Here is a 23635-nt window from a genome sequence, read left to right on the forward strand (position 1 = left end):
CGTTCCACTGTTGAATTGAATAAGTTGACTGAATTAAAAGTTTACTGTTCTATGAAAGGGTGTATTTGCATGATCATTATTATTTTACTAGTGGCATAAAATTGTCTTGAAAAGACGTCAATAATAATATCGTTTATCACAATAATTTGAGACAATATATCATCCAACAAAATTTGTTATCGTAACAGGCCTAGACGTGTGTGTGTGTGTGTGTGTGTGTGTGTGTGTGTGTGTGTGTGTGTGTTAGATGTACATTTCAGAAAGTCTTCTCTGCTCTGTGGTTCTGGTCCTGAAATGATCTGAACTGCTGCAGCTGTGGAGAGAAAAATAGAAACATGAGTTTGTGTAAAAGATGGAAAGAGTTGAAAGTGATCCAGTCAGTTTATTCATTTTAAATCAGTGTTTTAGTTCAAAGTGTCGGGTGAATAAAGTGTCTGCAGAAAAGAAAGCAGGAGCATCGCTAAGAAATAACACATCACTGTGTTTCTCCAGCAGGAACAGCTCCTCTTACCATGTGGAGGGATTTTGTTGAATTCCTCCTCACAGAATTCCTCGAGTCTCTTTTTCAGATCTGAGAGAGAATTCCTCACTCCATCAAATGAGAGATGTTGATGGACAGTGACGCTGGATGTGTGAAATGATGGTCTTTGAAATGTAGGAGAGCGACGTCCAGAAGCTAAAACCTACAGAAAGCAAATGAAATGTAAAACCCACTTGTGATGTCAGACAGGGACATTTATTGTTCCCTTAATGAGAGGTGTTTTAGAGAGTGTGTGAGGAACAGCTGGCTCTGTAGATCAGACAGTGAGTGTTACCTGGAGGAAATGGATGTGATCGTGTGTGTGTGAAAGCTGCTCCAGCTCAGTGACTCTCCTCTGAAGATCAGCAATCTCCTGCTCCAGTTGCTCCAGGAGTCGTTCAGCTCGACTCAGTTCAGCCTTCTCCTGATCTCTGATCAGCTCCGTCACCTCCCAGCGCTTTTTCTCCATGGAGCTGATCAGCTCAGTAAAGATCCTCTCACTGTCCTCCACTGCTGTCTGTGCACTGAGCTGTTAGGACACACACACACACACACACACACACACACACACACACACACACACACAAGATTTAAAGCTCATCTATCATTCCCTCTCTTACTGGGACTGTAAATGACTCGTTGTCCATGTTGTGTGTGTTTCTAGGAGCAGCTCTGTCTCTGCTCACTGCTCACCTTTATAGTGTTCACAGCCTGTTTCAGCTCCTGCACCTTCTTCTGCTTCTCCTGGATTCTCTGCTGGGATTTCATCTGCTCCTCCTTTAACTCACTCTGAGGACAAATAAAATACATTCAGCTTTTTATACAGTACGAGCGAACTGGTTCCATATTAATGTCAGTTCAAAGTACATTCATGTTTCACTCTGAAGGTTATGTACTCTGTGTGTGTGTGTGTGTGTGTGTGTGTGTGTGAGAGAGAGAGAGAGAGAGAGAGAGAGAGAGAGAGAGAGAGAGAGAAATGTTCACTAACTGGTCTGGGCTGGGTTTCCCGAAAGCCTCTTAAGGCCAAGAGAGTTTTAAATGACCTCTTAAGATACATCATCAAGCTAACGTGGTTTTCCCGAACAACATCGTGGCACAAGTCGTCCTTTAGTTTGCTCGGAATTTACGAGAGACCCGGAGCACTCGTTCAAACCAAAGAGCGACTCGCTCGCTGCCGAATCCACAGAATGCGCATGCGGCTCTGAAGGACTCTCACAGTCAGCGGGGGAAACTGGGGTTGAATCTGCTGGTGGTGTTCAATTAGTTTTCTTCTACATTGCAAGTACATCGAGTTAATTATCAGAGGTGGACAGTAACGAAGTACATTTACTTGAGTTCTGTACTGAAGTACACTTTTTGAGTATCTGTACTTTACTTGAGTATTTTTTTGGGGGAAACTTATGACTTGAATTTCACTACATTTGAAAGACAAATATCGTATTTTTTACTCAACTACATTTCTATCAGTAATCACTAGGGTCACGTCACGTCCATAGACTGGATAAAATCAAGATCAATGATTTCTCCGCAGCATTATTTAACACGATCAGTTGATGGCAGAATGGAAGGAGGCGGTTCTTCTGGGGAATGCACACACCCACGGTTCTATAGCTAGAACCCATGGTTCAGTTTTCTGAAAGGAATAAAGAGTCGTTTCATTTTAAATGTTTGCTTTGTTTGCCTAAAACGGAGCACATCACAGCCTACAAAAACTCCCCATCCGACCTGCGGAAGCATATTGAGGGATATAAACATTTTATTCCAAGAGAAAGCTTGCAGTGAAGTTGTCTGTGCTTTAGAGCTCGCGATAACGTTGCAATCGCTACACAGTCTGATTAGTCAAATGACTTTCTGTGGATTTGCCCACCAAGTTGCCATAGTCTTGTCCACGGCTAATGTTTACACATAGCTAGTTAACTTGGACACTGTTAGTTATGTCCAATATGATTGCCTTCAGGGACGCGAACTACAAAGAGGCTCTTCGTGCTGTTGCTCTTTAGACTCCTTCTTACGAGCGAGTTCGGGAAAAGCACGTACAGAGACAACATTCATTCCTTAAGAGAGTCTCTCAACTCTCTCTTTTGGTCTGAAGGGCAACGTTATCAGGAAACCCACCCCGAACCAGATTACGACCATCACTGAAGATAAATTTAACACTCTGTTCACCCGAACACAGACAATTTTAATCAGCTTTTACAGAATCCTTCTGATTGAGACACACCAGGGCTTTACATTAGCACCCGCCCACCCGCCAAATGCGGGTAAAATTGGGCTTTGGCGGGTAATAACTTTAGTCTCACTAGCCTCTTTGGCGGGTGGTTTATTCTGTGGTATGACAATAGATTTTAATTGTAGTTTTCTCTGAAGGCATCTGATATAATAAACGCATTACAATGTAATATTACGCACCTACAACTCCCATGAGCACCTGCATAAACATTCTGACACAACATGTTAGAATTGTTTAGAACGGCTCAGATAAAATCAATGATACGGTAACCTGCGGTTAATGAACGAAGCAACAAAGTTGCTGACGACTGACAAGCGCACTATGTGGCGGCATATAGCTGGAGTTTCAAACCCTGCTGCTCAGGGAAAAAGGGGCAGAGATGCGCAGGGCCGGAGCAGCTTTTTAAAATCACCGAGGTCCGTGATGCGCAAAGCGCACCCCGAAAAATGTTCATCATATTTAAATGAGAGGGTGAATTACACGCCACACAAGAGATCTATTCCTGAAATTACTCTTAATGGTGTTTGAACTGAATATCATCAGTTTTGAAAAAAAAAAAAATCATGTATGTGGCAAGAGTAAGAATAATTTAAGCTTGTTTAATGGTTTGATCTGGCCCAAGAAATGAGGACAAAAGATCCCCTAACCATGTAGCCTATGGAACTGAGATACATTAACAATCTGGCATCCGTTACACCTACACACAAAAAAAAAAAATTCTGGGAAAAAAATATCAGTATACACCACCATGTTTTCGGCAAAGTTACCCAAGGCAAACATAAGTTGAAACTTTCCACTCTATTGCTTTGGATTATCGAATGATTTATTTTTAAAAATCACAAACAAGGCAGGCTACAACCAGAGGCGATTCTAGAGTCTGTTGTGGCCCCAAGCAAAAATTTCCAGGGGGCCCTTCTGACCAGTGTTCATCACCAATATGTTATAAATAATCTGACACCAACGAAAAATGTATGAAACCAAAGTTTTTTAAATTCCAAATGTGAAAATACAATGGTAAAGAACAATAAAAACAATAAAAAACAAAATAAATTAGCCCTCAGGCCCCGACTCTGGGGGGCCCCTGGGCCAGGGGGCCCCAAACAGTTGCCTGCCTTGCCTGTTCACAAGCTGTGCGTCTGGCTACAACTGCGTTGCTTTGAAAATGTAAACTGAACAGCTTGATGAAAATGCGCTGATGGTTCCCATGAAAACCCCGTGTCTCCTGCACTGCATTCCTCCGCCGAATCGCTCGCTCATTCGCATTTGTGTTCTTGGTCTCAGAGCCGTGAACACCAAACACACACAGAAGACAGAATCAACGTTTAACATAATTATCAATGCACTTTTTACGGACACGCTTTAATATTATTCTTTATTTTTTATCCAGTTGAATATTTAGCGTACAAATGTATTTTCAGCTCTTAAAAATGACCGAGGTCCAGACCGCGGGGGCCTCATAGCTGGCTCCAGCCATGGAGATGAACAAGACGCTAATAGGAAGATAAGACAGTTCAATGACAAATGGAAGTTCGGGTGAGATTGGCTAGTTCATAGCAAAACCGAAAATACCCTGTACTGCGAAGACTGTAGAAAGTCTGGCAAAGACAGGCACCAGTAATTTTAAACTCGAAACTATAACAGACCACGAAAAGTCAAATGCACACATCGGTACTCTAACATTAAAACAGGCGAAGACGGCTGGTTCACTACAGGACAGCATTGCTTTCAGTCCCTGGCTGTCATGAAGTCGGCTGAGCTGGAGAGGATGGAGCTGCTGTTTAGAAACGTTCACGCGATTGGAAAGAAGTTGATCTCGCCCCAGCTATCAACTTATGGCCTGCTGGAAGCCTCAGGTCACGAAGACCATTTTTCATGGACCATTCAGACTCATCTGATGATAAATGTAATGAGGACATTTAATGTCTCTAATAGATAATACATAATATACATAATAATACTTGATAATACACATAATACTTGCATATCAAAACATCAAATGTTTTTCAGTGATAAATGTTTTGAATTGGACTTTTAATATTAGAATCAGTTCAGTTGTACTGAATGCTATTTTTCATATTATACGATATTTCATATTGTAAGGGGCTTGAATTTGAGTTCAATAAACAGAATACTCTGTTTATATTTTTGTCTCAACTGGTTGCATGTTTTCATATAGGGAGCGACCTTAACAGCACTGAGTATTGAGTGCTACTGTAGAGATACATTATACGCTGCCATTGATAATTAAATCTAGATCTTCCGAACTTTAAAGGCATCACGCAGTGGCGATAAAAGTCGCATTATTCTGCACCAGAATGGTTTCGAGATTCGAAATAAATTGACCGTCGATTTTTCAAAAGCTTCCCGCGGTTGTAATCGGTCCTTATTTGATCATGCCCATCACTTGAAATTTTCCGCGTTCGCAGCGCCCCCTCTCGGTCAGTGGAACAGCTGCGTGACGTCATACCAGTAACCACTCGGTGCAGTTGCAATGACGGACACACCAGAAAATAGGAGCGATGCTGAGGAAATTAGCTTTGATTTTACCGATACAGAAGAAGAAAAAGGCCCACAAGTAGAGATTTTGACAGCTGAATGTCCTGGTGGTATCCAGCCTTACAGATTTGAACCTGAGCGCTCATCTTCAGAAGAAAATGAGGACAGTTCTGACGACGACAGAAACGAAGACGAGAATGAAGACGACCGGCGACTTGAAGACTTGTTTTGGTTGGTTTCTCTGACTAAATCACTGCTTGTGTGTATTTTTAAAGACCATTTTCACTTGAATTAGAATGCTGTGTGATTAATCTATGATTATGTGTAATACTGATAGCTGTAGGGGGTGAAAGTATAGTTAGAAAGATTGAATTCTAGCAACTTGACAGCTTGCGAAATGCAGTGGGCCTTCTGATACAGTAGACCCCTTGATATTCCAGTTTTCATCATTTTCCTTTTATTGCGGTTGATTTTAACTTGATATTCAGTATCTTATAGGCTGGGAGTATTGAGCTTTCTATTGTATTGTTTAGTAAACGTACAATCGTCAGTAATAAGTGATAATTATTAGTTAAAGGCAGCTCTGTGGCATAAATCTTTCAATTAATCTTCTGTCATCCATTTGCTAAAATTATGTGCCACATGTGTTATCAAGACAACACTTCATGTGACAAAGAAAGATATGACAAATACATAAATGTATGAAAATCATTTTGTACAATTAATGATTGATACATAGAAACACTTAAAACATGTGTGGCAGCGGGGGCGTGGTCAAGCGCCGGTCTGTGACAGGAGGGCGGAGCCAGGGAAGGTGAGTGGCAGAATCATTACACCTGACGGTAATTAACCTGTGTTTTGTGTGTTTTCCCAGTAACCGCGCCCTATTTAAGGAGGCAGAGCAGAGAAGAGCTCATCCCGGGACAAGAACACAGTGCGTGTATTTCGCTATCAGATTAAAACTGGCGGTTATACTGAAAAGTCTGGCAATAAAAAGCCTATTTGCATCTGAAATGTTGTCCTGCCGCCCTCTGTGCTCCAGCCACACTTCAGAGAGCTCTACAGTGGTGCCAAAACCCGGGACAAGGTGGAGCACCAACCTCGCAGCCCCATGGAATCCTCCCCGTTCGCGGACCTGGTCCACGCCCTCGCCACGACTCAGCAAAGCCAGCACCAGGCGCTCGTCACGCTCCGAAAGGAGCAAGAGCGGCGCTTCGAAGCCCTAGTGCTGGCCCAGCAGGAAGATTGCGAGGCGTTCCGGCATCTCCTCGCGTCGGCGGGGTCCACCAGCGCCCCGGCCGCGGGCCCGTCTCCCCTCACCGTGACCAAGATGCTGGAGGACGGCCCGGCGAAGGTCCGCGTAGGACAGCCAGCGGGGAGTTATAGCGCGGCCAGCTGCGCCTCTCCTGTCAGGAGGGGGAGGAGACGCGCCGCGCGCTGCTCCATCGGCCACGCCGAGGCTTCGGCGACCTGCTCAAACAATGTGAGAAACGCCTCGGGGTCGTCCTGCTGGCCCATCTTGGTCACGGTGAAGGAAGACGGGCCCGCGGCCGGGGCGCTGGTGGACCCCGCCGACGCGAGGAGATGCCGGAACGCCTCGCGATCTTCCTGCTGGGCCAGCACCAGGGCTTCGAAGCGCCGCTCTTGCTCCTTTCGGAGCGTGACGAGCGCCTGGTGCTGACTTTGCTGAGCCGTGGCGAGGGCGTGGACCAGGTCCGCGAACGGGGAGGATTCCATGGGGCTGCGAGGTTGGTGCTCCACCTTGTCCCGGGTTTTGGCACCACTGTAGAGCTCTCTGAAGTGTGGGTGGAGCACAGAGGGCGGCAGGACAACGCTTCAGATGAAACAGGCTTTTTATTCTCAGACTTTTCAGTATAACCGCCAGTTTTAATCTGATAGTGAAACACACACACACTGTGTTCTTGTCCCGGGATGAGCTCTTCTCTGCTCTGCCTCCTTAAATAGGGCGCGGTTACTGGGAAAACACACAAAACACAGGTTAATTACCGTCAGGTGTAATGATTCTGCCACTCACCTTCCCTGGCTCCGCCCTCCTGTCACAGACCGGCGCTTGACCACGCCCCCACTGCCACAATGTGTTTTTAAAAAAGTAATTTTTTTCTATCAATACCTAGCCATGACCTTGAAATCAGATCCATTGATAACAACAGTCACAAATAGTGTTCAGTGTTCGTTGTTACAGCCAAACACAATACACCAATTAGGCATTTTGTATCACAGAATATTAATACATTTCATAGTGTTTTGAGTGTTCAAAACTATCCACAAACTGAATAAATCCGCAATGTAAACAACTCTGGTAAACGCACGCTATAGAGAAAACATGGGGACAGGCCAGCATCACCCAAGGGAGGTTACTGGTATGACGTCACACATAAGTTGACCTAGTTAACGGCTGGCTGCCTAAATTTGGCTGTGCGCGTCAACTTTAAATGCTTGTAGCGGGCGCATCGTGACACTGAGATCGCGGGAAACCGAGGGGCTTGAATAACCCACCAAACCCGACATTTTGACACATGATATAGCCAGATTGCTGAAATTACCGCACGACGCCTTTAACGCATCATGGTGAAGAAAAAACTGCAATTTCCTGGCAACAAAATTGTAGCTAGTGAAAAGGCTGAATGGCTAGTGACTCGGGAAAACCACTAGCCACAGTGGCCGGTGAGCAAAAAAGTTAATGTAAAGCCCTGATACACACATTGAAATTAAAGTTCAAATCATATCACTGACTAAAGCACCTGTTTCTAGATGGGAAACTATAATTAAGATGATTTAATTCTGGAAAGATTTCTAGTTCTCACCTGTTTCTCAGCTCTTTCTGCTGCGGCTGTGACGGTGTCGTGACCTTTGTGATGATCCATCGTACACAAATAACAGATGCAGGTTTGATCAGTACGACAGTAGATTTTCAGCACTTCATCATGTTCAGAGCAGATCTTCTCTTGGAGTTTTGCTGAGGCTTCAATTACTGTGTGTTTTTTCAAAGCAGGACATTCAAGATGAGGTTTCAGATGAATTTCACAATAAGAAGCCAAACACGTCAGATAGGACTTGACGGCTTTGTGTTTTCTCCCGGTGCAGAAATCACACTCCACATCTCCAGGTCCAGCGTAACAGTGAGCAGGAGAAGCAGCCTGGACTTTAGTCTTCTTCAGTTTCTCCACCACTTCATCCAGCATGTTGTTTCTGCGTAGAACAGGCCTTGTCGTGAAAGTGTCTCTGCACTGAGGACAGCTGTAGACGCCCTTCTGATCCTCCTGATCCCAGCAGCCATTAATACACACCTTACAGAAACTGTGACCACAGGAGATAGTCACCGCATCCTTCAGGAGATCCAGACACACTGGACACATGAACTGATCCTGAGCTACTGAAATACTGGCCTCGGCCATTTTCCTGAAATCACAACGAGAGAGAGAGAGAGAGAGAGAGAGAGAGATCAGTTTGTTTTCTCTGAAATGACAAGTTACTTCCTGGTTCTGTGTGTGAAAGAGAGAGAGAGAGAGGAGGAGCACAAACACACAGCCATCATGAACACTCCTCTATTAACCATTTCATCTCCCTTCAGTGCAGAAATATAACTCATGTAGCTGCACTGATTAGGATTAATTTCATGAAATACTCACAGAATGGATCTTAATTTTCTGGACTTTTCCACCTACTGACACCTCAAGCACAACTTTCAGCCTTGTTGATAAATTACAATTGTTTCACTTGAACAGCTTTTTCCTCGTGACATCTTTAAACTGATCTTCATCCCTAAAGAATGTTGGAGCCATTTTAAAAGTGTGGAGGACGCAGCTGTCAGGAAGGAAAACCGTATTTTTTTGATTTTGCATTGTTTATTGCGAATAGAAATCACAAAAGTGGATCTTTTTTTTCTACATAATCTCCATTTCACTCAGTATGAGCGCTCCAGCCTTCACAAGAGCCTGAACTCTTCATGACGTGCTGTTAATGGAAACTAATCCACTTTGTGTTGGGCCACATCCCACCACCTCATCGCAGATTAGTTTCCTGGAGCAGCATGCCTCATCCTCTTTTATTCCTTACATCATGATTTATCAAGAACATTATTCTGGGTCGATGAAGAATTCTTTCTCATAAACAGATTGTTGAGATGGAAATGAAGTCGGTAGATGAATATGTTTGAGGTCAGAGATCCTGAGTCACCTCAATCAGTCATTAGATGTGTCTTTGAGAAGTAGGAGAACACTGGAGAACCAGGAGGAAACCCACACTGACTTGAGTCATTTTAACATTGTTAACAGACTGAAATGAATGTGCTGAAAGGCAGAAGAAAGAAATCTGCTAGTAGTGTTAACACAAGACGAGCTCACAATATCAAAAAATCGGAAATTATAAAAGAATATAAAGAAGGTGGCGTACAAGCAATTGACTTTGAATGTTTAAATGCTGTCTTAAAAATAAAATGGTTAAAATCTTTTCTGCTAGGTAGAAATAATATTTCGTTTTGTCTTTCCAGAGGTTTATTTGAAAAAATGGGAGGTATTGAGTTTGTCCTTAAATGTGATTTTAAAATAGAAAAACTACCAGTCAAGTTGGCGTCCTTTCATAAGCAGGTTCTGTTATGCTGGAAACTTATGTACAACCACAACTTTACACCACACCAAACACCGATTTGGAATAATAGATATGTTCTGTGTCATGGAAAATCTCTCTTTTTGCAACACTGGATGGATAAAGGTATTTGGTTAATATCTCACCTTATGGATAATCAGGGCAACTGGCTGTTATATGAAAACTTCTGCTCCATTCATAATATTACCTGCAAAAAAGCTGAATTTAATAAAATATGCAAAGCAATTCCTCAACCAGTCAAACAACTTGTACAAAACATTGATCCTGAGAGTTTGCCTCCTCCTAACCTTCCAATACTCGACATCATGGAACAAGACTTTCTTAACAGAATAGAGAATAAAGATGCCTCATTCATGTGCTGCGTTTAACTGTACCAACAGGTTTACCGTCCAAACGAGATCACATGGGATTACCTTTCACAGGTGAGACTGGAAAAATACTTTTCATTGTATTTGGTCATTATAACGTAATTTTACGAACAGATTTTTCTGACTTTGTGGCTAATATGAAGGATTTTGACAGAACAGGTCAGACAGTCAGGATCAGAGAGGGAGCTGTTCCTTCAGTCTTCAGTTTCCCAGCTCATCTCCACCGGGTAGGTGTAGAGTTATAAGCAGTGAGAATTAGATAATACAGTGCCACACTATGATGAATGTTTTTGAACGTATGCTGAATGTTTTTAACCTTTCTGAATGTGAAGGAATCAGTGATGTATTTTGTTTTGGTATGACGTTAGAACCTGGCCGAACTCAGTTTGGCCGTCATTCAGCTCACTTTATTCAGTGAGAGTAGGTCTGCGTGGTGACTCAATAAATAAAACAGTAAATTTTTATTTTCATTCACTATTTCCAGTTTTTCCACTATTTCCATCATTTATCATATTCAGTCTTGTAGGTTGGTTATTGTGGCCTCAGGTTTTGGTAGCTTGCTACGGTATGCTGACTGATTAGCTTACCTGAGCTATCTATCGCGTATCTGTCGCTAGTTTGCAGTGTACAGGGTATTTCGCACACTATTTATAACCATCACATTAAAAGTTATATATGTTGTTTTGATGCCTGTTTGTTTCCCAAATATATACGTGTGTGTCTTAATGGGTGAATAAAAGGCATCGAGTTAAATATTATTGTAGAAAGGGGCTTTATGAAGTTCAGTCCATTTACTTGCATTGGTTTACGGGGAAGATTTGCCACATCCAATATGGCGGACACTCTGACGTATCCCAGCAACGGGGCCACCAGGCTCAATGCGGCGTCTATGTTTATATGTCTATGGGGAGAAACAGTTCAAGCTGTTTTTTGCGCAGAGCGTAAGGGGAGTTGCTGCGTTTGTAGCTTAAGGCTAACAAACAAAAAAAAAAAACGAAGCTTAACCATCCGCACTGCTGTGCGACTATCTGTGTCACTTATTCTGGGTCGCTGCGTCACAGTTGGTAGCTCAACTGGCATTTACCGCAACGAGGCTACCATTAAGCTAGAGCGTACACACACACGGCACATCACCCGTGCTCACGGTTCCGTGTTGAACAGTAACTCATCATGCTACCGAGGAAGTAATAAACAACGAGTCGGCGGACCAGGTAGTGATTGTTTAACATATTTATGGTGTGTTGATTTGTCGCTCTTTTGTTGAATGTCATGGTAATAATTTATAAGTAGTTTATAATAAGAGATGCACTGTTAAAAAAACGTGAAGCGACTATATGGTATTACAAATACTAATTGATAAAACTGGGACGTCTACATTTGAAAACAGGGGAGGTGTTCGCGTGTTTGGCCAGGTATACTCACTACGCCATCAAAGGAGTAGCACATAGGACTCCAGCGTGCCAGGTAGCTACCATTCTTTTACTGTCCCCAGCCTCCTCACGCTTTGTTAAATGCTACGGTGATTAACTACAAAAAACTCATGTTTATGGATACTTATTAAAAGTGTTTATATGCTGTTAAAAGGCTACTGGAGTAGTAAGAACGGGAAACAGTGCTTGTTTAAAAATGTGAAATGGTTACGGTAAAAATGTGAATGGGGTTCTGTGCTTATGTGCGTCTTTGGTCTGTTCCAGAGGTGCCAGTGCTTAGGGGTGTTTGTGCCGCTTTTCCCCCTCCTGTTTAATATCTCCAAGCCATAGGTTTTAAACATTGTCTTGGTTTTGTGGCCAAGTTTATTTTGATTTTTTTGTTGTTGTTGTATAAGGCCTAGGCTCTGGGATTATTATACTGTGCCCACTACCATCCGCTCATTTTAGCCTACATCAAGGGTCCACTTGAGTTCTCATGGTGTATTTCTGTGTGCGTAAAATGCATGTTTGATTTACTGTGGTTTATTATGTGTATTACAAGTCACCTCAAATGTACTGTGCTTGCTGTGAGGTTGCCATATGTGGGTGCTGTGTCTTCACTATAGACTGAACAAGGTTGGGGGGGTTTACCTGGTTTTGTGTGATAGTGAGGCCTACTGTGTGTTATTGAGCCATCGGCACTGTATTGCTGCCCAGTCAGCCTCTGATTTGTTTTCTTTTCTATTTATTGTAAAAATAAACATAAATTTTCTTTTCTTTACATTACTCGCCTCTGTGGATCCTTTTGAAATCTTGTGGGGAACTTTTAGTGAACCAAACGTGTTCACCATATTACATCTGGCGTAGTCAGCAGGCTCCAAAGGCTTGTGATTAAATTTTTTTTTCCTTTTTTTTCTTTGTACATTATCCCTTTTGGCTGGTTTTGTGGTAGGGTTAGGGTTAGGCTGTGTTTGGCTTCGAAGAAAATGGCTTATCTATAATAGAAGTTTAGCTTGTCATTACTGATAGTTTATCCCACATTTAATATTGTATTAAGTGTCCTACAGTCACCATGACATCACTAGGCTTTATCCAGATATTGCATGGTGTTGAATGTGTCTTAAAGAATGAAACCTACTTCAGTTAGCCCTGATATCTGCATTCTGAACTAGAGTCAGCTGTAATTTTACTGTAGGCTACAATAAACATGTGCTTGGACGCAATGCTTTTCAGACTGGTATTTCAACTGCTTAAAGGGATACAGCCACTATGTGGGGAAATATACTAATTTTCCACCTCCACTCAAATTAAACAATTGAGCTTTCTCCAGTTCATCCAGCTGTTCTCTGAGTCTGAGTGTAGAAGTTTTAACTCCAGCCTAGCATAGGTCATGGAATCAGATTAGACCATTAGCATCTCGCCTATCAGCATCTTGCTCAAAAGTGACTAAGAATTATGATATTTTTCCTAATTAAAACTTAACTCTTCCATAGTTGCAAAGTGTACTAAGACCAATAGAAAGAGGAGAGAAGGAAATGTGGCTATTTTCTAGGCTGATATGACATGGAACTATATTCTCATTCCGGTTTAGTAATCACAGAAATGTGCTGCCACATCTGAAAATAGTCCCTCCATGTGTCCAAATCAAGTAGTGCAATCTGATTCAATGACCTATGCTAGGCTGGAGCTACAAGTGCTATGGTCATTTACTGATAACATATCCAGCAGTAGCAGTAGGTAAATGCCGCCGGTGTGGTCCTTGAATTTGAGGAAATTGTATGGAATGAATTTGCTGACTTTACTATCTGTGCCTGTAGAAATGTTTTGTGCTTGTAAAAAAAATGTGTACACGTGGAAATATTTTGTGCTTGTGTGGAAATATTTTGTGCTTCATTCCATACCAGTGTGTCTGGACTCATTTAAGTGACAATGATGTAGACATTTTCTTAAAACTGTGTGTTTTATTGTATGCTGATACTATAGTACGAGCAGAATCTGCAGAAGAACTGCAATTTGCGCAAAACGCAGTATATAGGTATTGTCAGGAATGGGCTTTAACTGAAATGTTACAAAAACAAAGATGGTCATTTTTTCATGAGGTAAAGTACGTAACTGTCCCTGTACTCCTGAAGAGTTCGTACAGCATTCTGCAATAATGCAGACGCTTTGAGGAGATCAATGGTCTTCTCCTGCAGTAACTTTGAGATGGCATTAGTGCACTCCAAAATCTTTGTCTGAAGGCTGATTAAAAATATGAACTGAAATTTAGTAATGGTCTGTTTAAGTGCATCTGCCTCATCTCGTTCATTCGTTTTCTCGCTTGTAAGTGAGAGCTTTAATGACGTCTCCATATCTGTACTTTAACGCAACAAGCGCATCGTAGCGGGAGGACCAGCGGGTTGGGCAGAGGTGTTTCAAGGTTATGTCCCTGCTCTCTGGGCTCAATAAGTCGCCAAGTAATGCCCATCTCTTAACACTGTTGGCAACCACATCATGAAACTGTCTAATCTCTGGGATAGTTTTGACAGAATCATTGTTTCATAGTTTTGACAGAGGTCAGTCGAATGGCAAACTGAGCAACATAGGGAAAACAGTAAGACAAAGTCGAGACTAAACGCAAACACTGGTCAATACAGGAAATCAGGCAGAAATCAAACGACTCGGTAAAGCTGGGCACAGAACACTAAACAATACTTCGCACTGGCAGTCTGTGAGAGCTGAGTGTATATAGGCGAGGTGATTACTTATGCATGGGAGACAGGTGATGTAATTATAAGTCAGGTGATAGAAGGCACTGTGACTCTTGGGGACTGTAGTCCGGATTGGCCATGTTTGGAGGCTGCTCTGAAATCATGTTTTCAGCGCCGTTACTGACACTCCTCTGCGACCCATTCCCGACAGTCAGTTAATTTGCATAATCTTTTCATCAAATACTATTTTCATTATTATTTGCTTTATTTTGAAAGTACATTTGTGTTTTATAGTTGCTTACCCCTCGCTGTCTGTCTCTTTGTAAATATGTTCTCTGCCACGCCCGTTACAGTCAGGTGTTGGTTGAAATGTTCACGAACTCGTCTGACCAGATTACAATCCTGAATGATGACAAATAGTCTTCAGCGTGACACAAAACATGTAATAAGTTCTAACAAAATCCTTTTGAGGAAGACAAATATTGAAATACAAGTTTAAATTAGTTTTGACAGAACTATAGATAGTTTTGACAGAATCATTCAGTACCAAATTCAGACAATGAGCCGCACAGTGCACGTACAAAGCAAGGGGCTCCTGCTCCACTATTCTCGCTTGAACACCAGAATAAATTCCGCTCATGTTCGCTGCGCCGTCATAACCCTGTCCACGGCATCTGGAGAGATCTAAGCCATTCCCTTCAATGCAGCTAATAATTTGGCCCTCCAGTTCAGAAGTGGATGCGTTCACAGTTATCTTGAATCCAAGAAAAGCCTCAACTATCCTGATTTCATAGGAGTTTATTTTATTTTTTTAACCATGATAAGAATGTGTAGCAAAAATGAGAGATATATAGGTCAACTAGTCTGTAATCATGTGAAAACTTGTAGGTTTCAAGGAATTTCCGATGAAATCGCGTAAGGCACCTTTATCCAGTCCCCCCAGGATTCCGCGGGCCTTTTTTGTGATTGTTGCGGGCTAAAATGTCTGATGTTGCGGGGGGTTTTCCAAAAAATTACGATGAAAGTTGCGGTGGTTTTTAGTTTTTTGTTGCGATTACATTGCGGGAGGAAGTGAAAGTTGCAAGAAATTGTTGCGATTTTCTCTTTTTGTGATTAAAATTATTTGATATGTTAAATATTAAGTCATTACTGAAAAACTATTGATTAAAAAAACAAAGACACTGAGAAATGGTCCGATAAACAACTTGACCAATATAAAAGATTACCAGGACTACAAAAATGCAGAAAAATAGGCTTTACTTATCCAAATGCACCTGTTGGTTCAAAAGTTAAAGTGCATAGAACCTCACAGCACAACATGAAGTTACCTTAAAATACAATATAAATGCCCCAGCTTTCATGTAAGAAAAAAAAAAAAACTATTAATACTAGTACTGTGTGCAGGCAGCAGGGTTCCCACACCTCGAGGACTTTCCAGGACCAATTTTATGGAATGAATTTGCTGACATTACTATCTGTGCCTGTAGAAATATTTTGTGCTTGTAAAAATATTTTGTGTCAGAAAATGCGGGGTGGGGGTTCCTTCTCTTACAGGCACAATTTTTTTTTATGAGCACGGATTCTTTTTACGAACACGAAACTTTTGTATGGATTAGCCAATCACCATGTTATCCCAAAGTCGCCAATCACCAAACGTCTTACTCACCGGCCAATCAGTTTGCCGCCTTGATTTAAACAGCGTGGATACCAAAGAAGGTTCTGAAAATACTATCCTCGGACACACCACTTCTACCTGACCCATAGATTGTGACCTGACCTGATCATGTCTAGAACTGCATTCCATGAGAGACGAAACGGCAACAGTGGGAAGTGAACTCTGTAGCCCTGTACAACAAAGTATTTACCCCTGCTAACTTGCTGGGTGTTTTATCGCTTAAGACGGTAAATTACTCTTTTTTTTTTTTTTTACCGCTTGTTCTCAAACTTTTTCAGTCCCAATTAAAGCAGCATCAAACTCTTTTATCCACACCCATAGGATGAAGATAAACATCATTGTGCTCCTACGTAACGCTGTTTTAATATATTTATATAGTGTGGATGACTTTTACAGTTTATAACACAAATCGAAGGCATCTCGTTCAACACTGTATTCCTGCCTTACCCCGGATGAAAAAAAAAACCATCCGAGTCATTGAATAATATTCTGCTCCTATACATAACGCTATAAATGCTGGCAAATTCCGTCTCCGAATTTGTATGAACCTTGTATTAATGAAAAACAAACACATAGTGGCCCACTGAGTTAGTGAAGATGGGCTATTCAGGAGTAGTGGGCTGCCTGCTTGCGCCCGAGGAGCAGAGATGCAGTTTTGTCTGCTCAAGCAAACGTGAATTACAATCGTTAGTACATCCATTGTTGTAAGTGTTTAAAAGCTAAAATATTGTCTTGTCTCACTTCAGAACTACAACTGGAATTATTACGTGCTTGCTTTTTGCATTTCTTGTCTGTCTTTTCTTTGTTAAAGGTCCCATGGCATGAAATTTTCACTTTCTGAGGTTTTTTAACGTTAAAATGAGTTCCTCTGACTTTCTTAAGTCACACCAGTGGCTAGAAATTTCATAATGTGTAAACCAAACTATGCCCAACATTTGAGAATGGCGTGTCAAAACGGCGCGTTGATAAGCTCTTCCCTTTACTACGTCAGCAAGGGAGATGATCCCCACGCCCCCCCTCTGGATTCCCACCCACTGTATGGATTGCCCGCCCAGTTGTAGTGAGGAGACCATAGAGGACACAACAACATGGCATCACCTAAGCGAGCGCAACATGGAAATTGCGCTGTACATGGATGTGACAACACAGAAAAGAGTCTGTTTTTACTGCCGACGGGAGAGCCCCTGAAGACGCAGTGGCTTAATTTTATTTACTCCAATAATACGCCGTCGAGTCTACCTAAGACGATGTATGTTTGTTGGAAGCATTTTCCTGAGGAATGTTTCCACAACTTGGGACAGTACAGGGCAGGTTTTGCACATCAACTGTCACTGAAGCCTGGGTCCGTACCAAGCATCCCTGCCGCATCAGCAACAAACACCCAACAAGTAAGTGTATAACTGGTCGTTTTGCCGTGTTTTAAAATCGGTGCGTTAGCCTAGCAATGGCTACATTAGCTGTGCAGCTAACCGCTTCCTACAGTTAGCCAGGTACTCTGCGCTACAAAACTAAAGAGCATGCAGCATGCTCTGTTAAACTGAGTTTAGTCTGGAAATTGACTGTAACTTATGAGCTTATGTTTGACTATTGCTCCACAATGCATGTCTTCTGTTGGATAAGCGCTATGTTGCTGTAGTTGCTGCTTCTATCCTCTTTGGTAATGGAGTGCGTGTTCAAGCCTAGGGTATTATACGTTCATAAACTACCACTCTGAACACTCTCACTCTCTGTTCTCTGTGTCACGTTGAGTTTACGAAAGGAGTCCGAGGGAGAACAGGGTTTTGTCTTAGCAGCGTGGCTACAGGCGCTGATAGCAGCGAGTATGTGTGTGCGCAGCTTGGTCAAGCCCCTCCCCCTCCCCCCATGGCCCACCCCCACCCTCTACCCTTCCCCGCCTCCTGCTTCTCATTAGCAAAACGACACACTGGGAAAAGTGCTGAAATGGGGCTTTCTCCCAGGAGGTTATATTTACATGCCGAGGGTTCATTTTGAGAAAGGCTGCGGATATAACATCCGGAAGCCTCCACGAGCCCGTTTAAAGCATCAACAAACCACCATGCCATGGGTCCTTTAAGGTAAGGGTGGGAAGGGGATCTGGATGCATTCATTGAAGGGTGGAACAGTCATTCGATGCGCACAGAGAGCAACCGTACTCCCAACCAGCTGTGGACCATGGGCATGATCCAAACACCTGTCGAGGCCCCAGACTACATTGAGGTACTAAATGCTCTGTCGCGTTTGATAGGTCATTGCAATGACACTAACATTGTTAATGTGCTTAAGAATTCAAAGGTACCTTGAGTATTAATCCAGATTAACACTTCCATTTGTATTGTGTATTGATGAAGAGTGAGTACATTTACAAACATAGCTCTGCATTTACATTGAAGGGGCTTGGTGTTACGCCTGAAGACTAGGAGAGCATGGGTGTCATTCCAGACGCCCACACTGGTGTTGTCCTGCCATCAATTGATTGTCCCCTGGATGACAATGGAATGGCAGCCCTTCAGCAAACAGTGGACCCGACAGCAGCCTCAGAGAGTTATGGGTGTGATCTCTATCTGATGGTTGTTCATTTTTCTCAGTCTATTCTCAGTTAAAGTTTTCTGGATTATGTTTCCTCAATGTCATTTTTATCCAGCATTTCTTTTTTTTTGCAGGGGAGAAAGAAGAACAGGGTTATGTCCAGGGTGAGCAACAAATTGTAGACAGTAATTTTTTTTGTTTGTTTTGTCTGACAGATTTTCATTTCTCTGACAAAATACAAAATGTTCTGTTTGGTGTTAAAATAAACCCTGTTTTGGCTTGACAAAATCTTGTGTAATCATTTTAATGTCATGCACCATCCTGTTTTAGAAATTCTATATTCTATATACTCTACAAATCAATGAAGATGGATGCTTATTGTGATGTTTTGAATGCCTACCTCAAATAGCTGACACCTTGCAGGAGCACTCTAGCTAAGCTAGTTTACAGACATCTTTATTTACCATTTTACCTGCTTGGCCAATGATGTGGGGGTAATCTGTACAATAAGGCACACTGTAATTCAACAACTGAGTTTATTTTAACAAGTTTAGAAGGTATAACACTGCAATATTCAGAAAATTAACGCAGTTATCAAGTTATGTAAAGGTAGTGGACAATCTTATATCTGTAGAAAACACGCAAGTGTACACGAATTGAAAACATTTCAAAACTAACATTGTCTTCAAATGTTAAAACGTTTTCTATAATTGGCACAAGTTTAGGGGAAAACACTTCAATGTAGGTTTGTACAAGGGCAGCAGGCAATCCTCAAATGTTGCCTACATATGTGGCACAGAATTTGTACAAGTGTACATGCAACATCAAAAAAACAATAATAAAAAAGTGAATACTCAATGTGAAAGGCAGTGGAACATTAACTGACTTGGAACATACATACACCAAGTTCAGTGTAGGTGGGCAATGAACTGACTTGGAACATACAGTACGTACATGAATTGGGGTGTAGGCCTCACTCATGTTTACTGATGAAATTATACCATTCCAAATCTGGTCTGTGCTGAGCTGATTGAATATCTAACATTCATTGCAAAATCCTCGTAATTTTGAAAATGGCCAGGGATGTACAAAGTTGAGAAGCATGTTGAGGCCTTCAGGTACAACGAGCCAGTAGCTAACTTCACGATCATCTGTCCTGTTGGGATCTCCCATCCAACCCAGAACTGGGTCAAGTCTGCTAGCTCAGATGGTGTTGCTGTTTTTTTTTTTTTGGGGGGGAGGGGCATAGATAAATAGAAAAATGCATATAAATGCCATGGTACGACTTGTGTTCAGATGAGCAGCCAGCATGCATTGACTAAGCCTTCTGTAATACCGTGTAAGGCCAGCAGTCGCACAAAGTCTGATGCTTACCAGGAGGGAAGCTATTTGATTGGCTGACTGGAAGGTCAATAAGCAGTGTGATGATTGGCTACATTGGGATAACATGGTGATTGGCTAAACCCATACAAAAGTTGTGTTCGTAAAAAGAATCCGTGCTTGTAAATAAGATTTGTGCCTGTAGAAAAAGGAACCCCCCCACCCGTGCATTTTCTGACACACAGACAAAATAGTTTTTCACGCAAGGACGAAATTTTTTTACAAGCACAAAATATTTCTACAGGCACAGATAGTAAAGTCAGCAAATTCACTCCATACACTGGACACATGAACTGGTTCTGTGTTTGAAGGAGTGATAGAGAGAGAGAGAGACAGGAGGAACACAAACACAGCGAGATCATGAACACTCCTCTATTAACCATTTCATCTCCCTTCAGTGCAGAAATATAACCCATGTAGCTGCACTGATTAGGATTAATTTCATGAGATTTTATGAAAGTTGAAATCAGTTGATTCTTCATCACTTGGTGTCTTCCATCCTGAAACATCTTTTAAGTGTTGTGAGAAGGAATGGAAACCTTATAAAATGGTAAATTCTTTACTGTGCCAACTTCTTCTGAAACATGTTGCAAGCATCAAAAGTGAAATGCCTGTTTATAAAAAAAAAAAATTCATGAAGTAAAATATTAAATAGTGTGCTCTTGTTTTGTTCTGAGTGTGATACAGGTCAATGATTATTTACAACTCACTGTTTTCAGTTTTGATTTCAACTTCTACATACTGTCCAAACGATTTCTGATTTGGGATTGTCAACTTCGCTGCTTCAGTTCGTGATCGGATTTAAACTTGTATTTCAATATTTGTCTTCCTCAAAAGGATTTTGTTAGAACTTATTACATGTTTTGTGTCAGGCTGAAGACTATTTGTCATCATTCAGGATTGTAATCTGGTCAGACGAGTTCGTGAACATTTCAACCAACACCTGACTGTAACGGGCGTGGCAGAGAACATATTTACAAAGAGACAGACAGTTAGGGGTAAGCAACTATAAAACACAAATGTCCTTTCAAAATAAAGCAAAGAATAATGAAAATAGTATTTGATGAAAAGATTACGCAAATTAACTGACTGTGGGGAATGGGTCGCAGAGGAGTGTCAGTAACGGCACTGAAAACATGATTTCAGAGCAGCCTCCAAACATGGCCAATCCGGACTACAGTCCCCAAGAGTCACAGTGCCTTTTATCACCTGACTTATAATTACATCACCTGTCTCCTATTCATCAGTGATCACCTCGCCTATATACACTCAGCTCTCACAGACTGCCAGTGCGAAGTATTGTTTAGTGTTCTGTGCCCAGCTTTACCGAGTTGTTTGATTTCTGCCTGATTTCCTGTATTGACCAGTGTTTGCGTTTAGTCTCGACTTTGTCTTACTGTTTTCCCTATGTTGCTCAGTTTGCCATTCGACTGACCTCTGTCAAAACTATGAAACAATGATTCTGTCAAAACTATCCCAGAGATTAGACAGTTTCATGATGTGGTTGCCAACAGTGTTAAGAGATGGGCATTACTTGGCGACTTATTGAGCCCAGAGAGCAGGGACATAACCTTGAAACACCTCTGCCCAACCCGCTGGTCCTCCCGCTACGATGCGCTTGTTGCGTTAAAGTACAGATATGGAGACGTCATTAAAGCTCTCACTTACAAGCGAGAAAAGGAATGAACGAGATGAGGCAGATGCACTTAAACAGGCCATTACTAAATTTCAGTTCATATTTTTAATCAGCCTTCAGACAAAGATTTTGGAGTGCACTAATGCCATCTCAAAGTTACTGCAGGAGAAGACCATTGATCTCCTCAAAGCGTCTGCATTATTGCAGAATGCTGTACGAACTCTACAGGAGTACAGGGACAGTTACGTACTTTACCTCATGAAAAAAAATCACCATCTTTGTTTTTGTAACATTTCAGTTAATGCCCATTCCTGACAATACCTATGTACTGCATTTTGCGCAAATTGCAGTTCTTCTGCAGATTCTGCTCGTACTATAGTATCAGCATACAATAAAACACACAGTTTTAAGAAAAAGAAAATGTCTACATCATTGTCACTTAAATGAGTCCAGACACACTGGACACATGAACTGGTTCTGTGTTTGAAGGAGCAATAGAGAGAGAGAGAGAGAGAGAGAGGAGGAGCACAAACACAGTGAGATCATGGCTGTGCTCACTCTAGGACCCAAATTGTTTTAGCGAAAAGTGCTAAAGACTCAAATTTTTCTTTAGCAATTTGCAATTTCGCTTAGCAAGACATGCTAAAAGAACAATTTTCTTTTTAGCAAGATATGTTATACTTCTAAATGTTTCTTGCACTGACATAATATTGAAAAATGAATTGTTATTGTAGTTTGTTGGTGTTTCAATAGTGTTTGCAAGCTTGTTTCCTGCCTTTGTCTTTCCATGTTCTTGATTTATGTTCATAGCATGCTTATTTATTCTTGAATCCTCTTATTTTGATCATTTCATCAACTGTATATATGTAATGAAATTGTGTGTTTAATTTAACCCGCTTAATCTGGTTTACGGAGTCCATATTTTTCATTATAATTATATCCAACATCTGGTGTGATGTGCTTTGCGTTCTTTGCTATCTATGCACCTTTTAGCCCTTAGTCACCCTCTGTAGTATGCTGTCTGGCTGTGTAACATAACTGCATGGTGAGTGGCTTCCAACTCTATCAGGGATGTATCACACCTATGGGTGTGATAAATCTTTGATTTCATACATTGCTGCCTGGGCTATTAACCAGAACTTGTGAGTCTGGCACAAGCTGGGGGTTCCAGGCAGGATCTCAAACCAATGAAAAAACTCTTAAAACTGATATTGAGATGATTTTTAATATGTAATACTCAGATGAATATTCAAGAATAGTAATTTTCTCCTCACAGTGACATAACAAGGTCGACCAGCAACCCAAAACAGACTAGAGTATGTAATGCTGAAATTTAGCAGCGAACCAGGGCTCTACACTAAGCTTCATACGTCACTAGCCATGCCGGGCAAGTTGAAAGAAATATTCCCTTGCTGTTCAACAATATTACTCAACAGGTGGTTGATCAAATGCAGTTAGAACAAAGAACCCCTATCATAACTCAATTGATTTTCCATCAGCATTGTTTTCACAAAAATTTTCATTCATTGGCTGTGGAGAATTCATCAACTCGCATCTTGCAAGGACGACTCAGACTGGCCTGTGTGGGTGTGTAATTGAGATCCGTGTGTGTGTGTGTTTAGGGGGAGGGGGGTGTCTTTATGGGTAGGATGAAGGGAGATCAGGGAGTTAAAATCAGTGGTTGTTTCTTATAAATTAATCTCATACCCCAAATATAATGATATTCACCATTAATTTCTCAAATGAAACACTTGCAGTCAAAACTTTGAACCACGTGCGTCAAAACGCTCTGAAAACAAGGTACACTTGGTCGATATATCCTGGTTCATCTGTGAGTTCTTCCAAAGTTCTGTCAGGGTTGATATTATGTAGAAAATACATCTTTAGAATGGTTATATCGTCTTTTTATCCCTAACTGAGAAAGCTAACAGAATATTCTAATATGTTATTTCACTTTTTAGATAAGTTTTTGTCATACGTAAAGTCGGATAATTTATTTTAAACAAACCTCGCTATAATCTTGTTCACTAATGAGCGAGAATTGCCGACATTATCAGCGCAACTCGGAAATTGATCATT

General features: G+C 41.5%; 1 protein-coding gene across 1 annotated transcript in view; it reads left to right on the plus strand.

The window, feature by feature from the left end:
• Positions 1-23635, plus strand: part of LOC132877956 (tripartite motif-containing protein 16-like) — a 471908-nt gene that overhangs the window by 347633 nt on the left and 100640 nt on the right. The window lies entirely within an intron of this gene.

This window comes from Neoarius graeffei, chromosome 2 (genome assembly GCF_027579695.1).
Source record: "Neoarius graeffei isolate fNeoGra1 chromosome 2, fNeoGra1.pri, whole genome shotgun sequence".
Taxonomy (NCBI): Eukaryota; Metazoa; Chordata; class Actinopteri; order Siluriformes; family Ariidae; genus Neoarius; species Neoarius graeffei.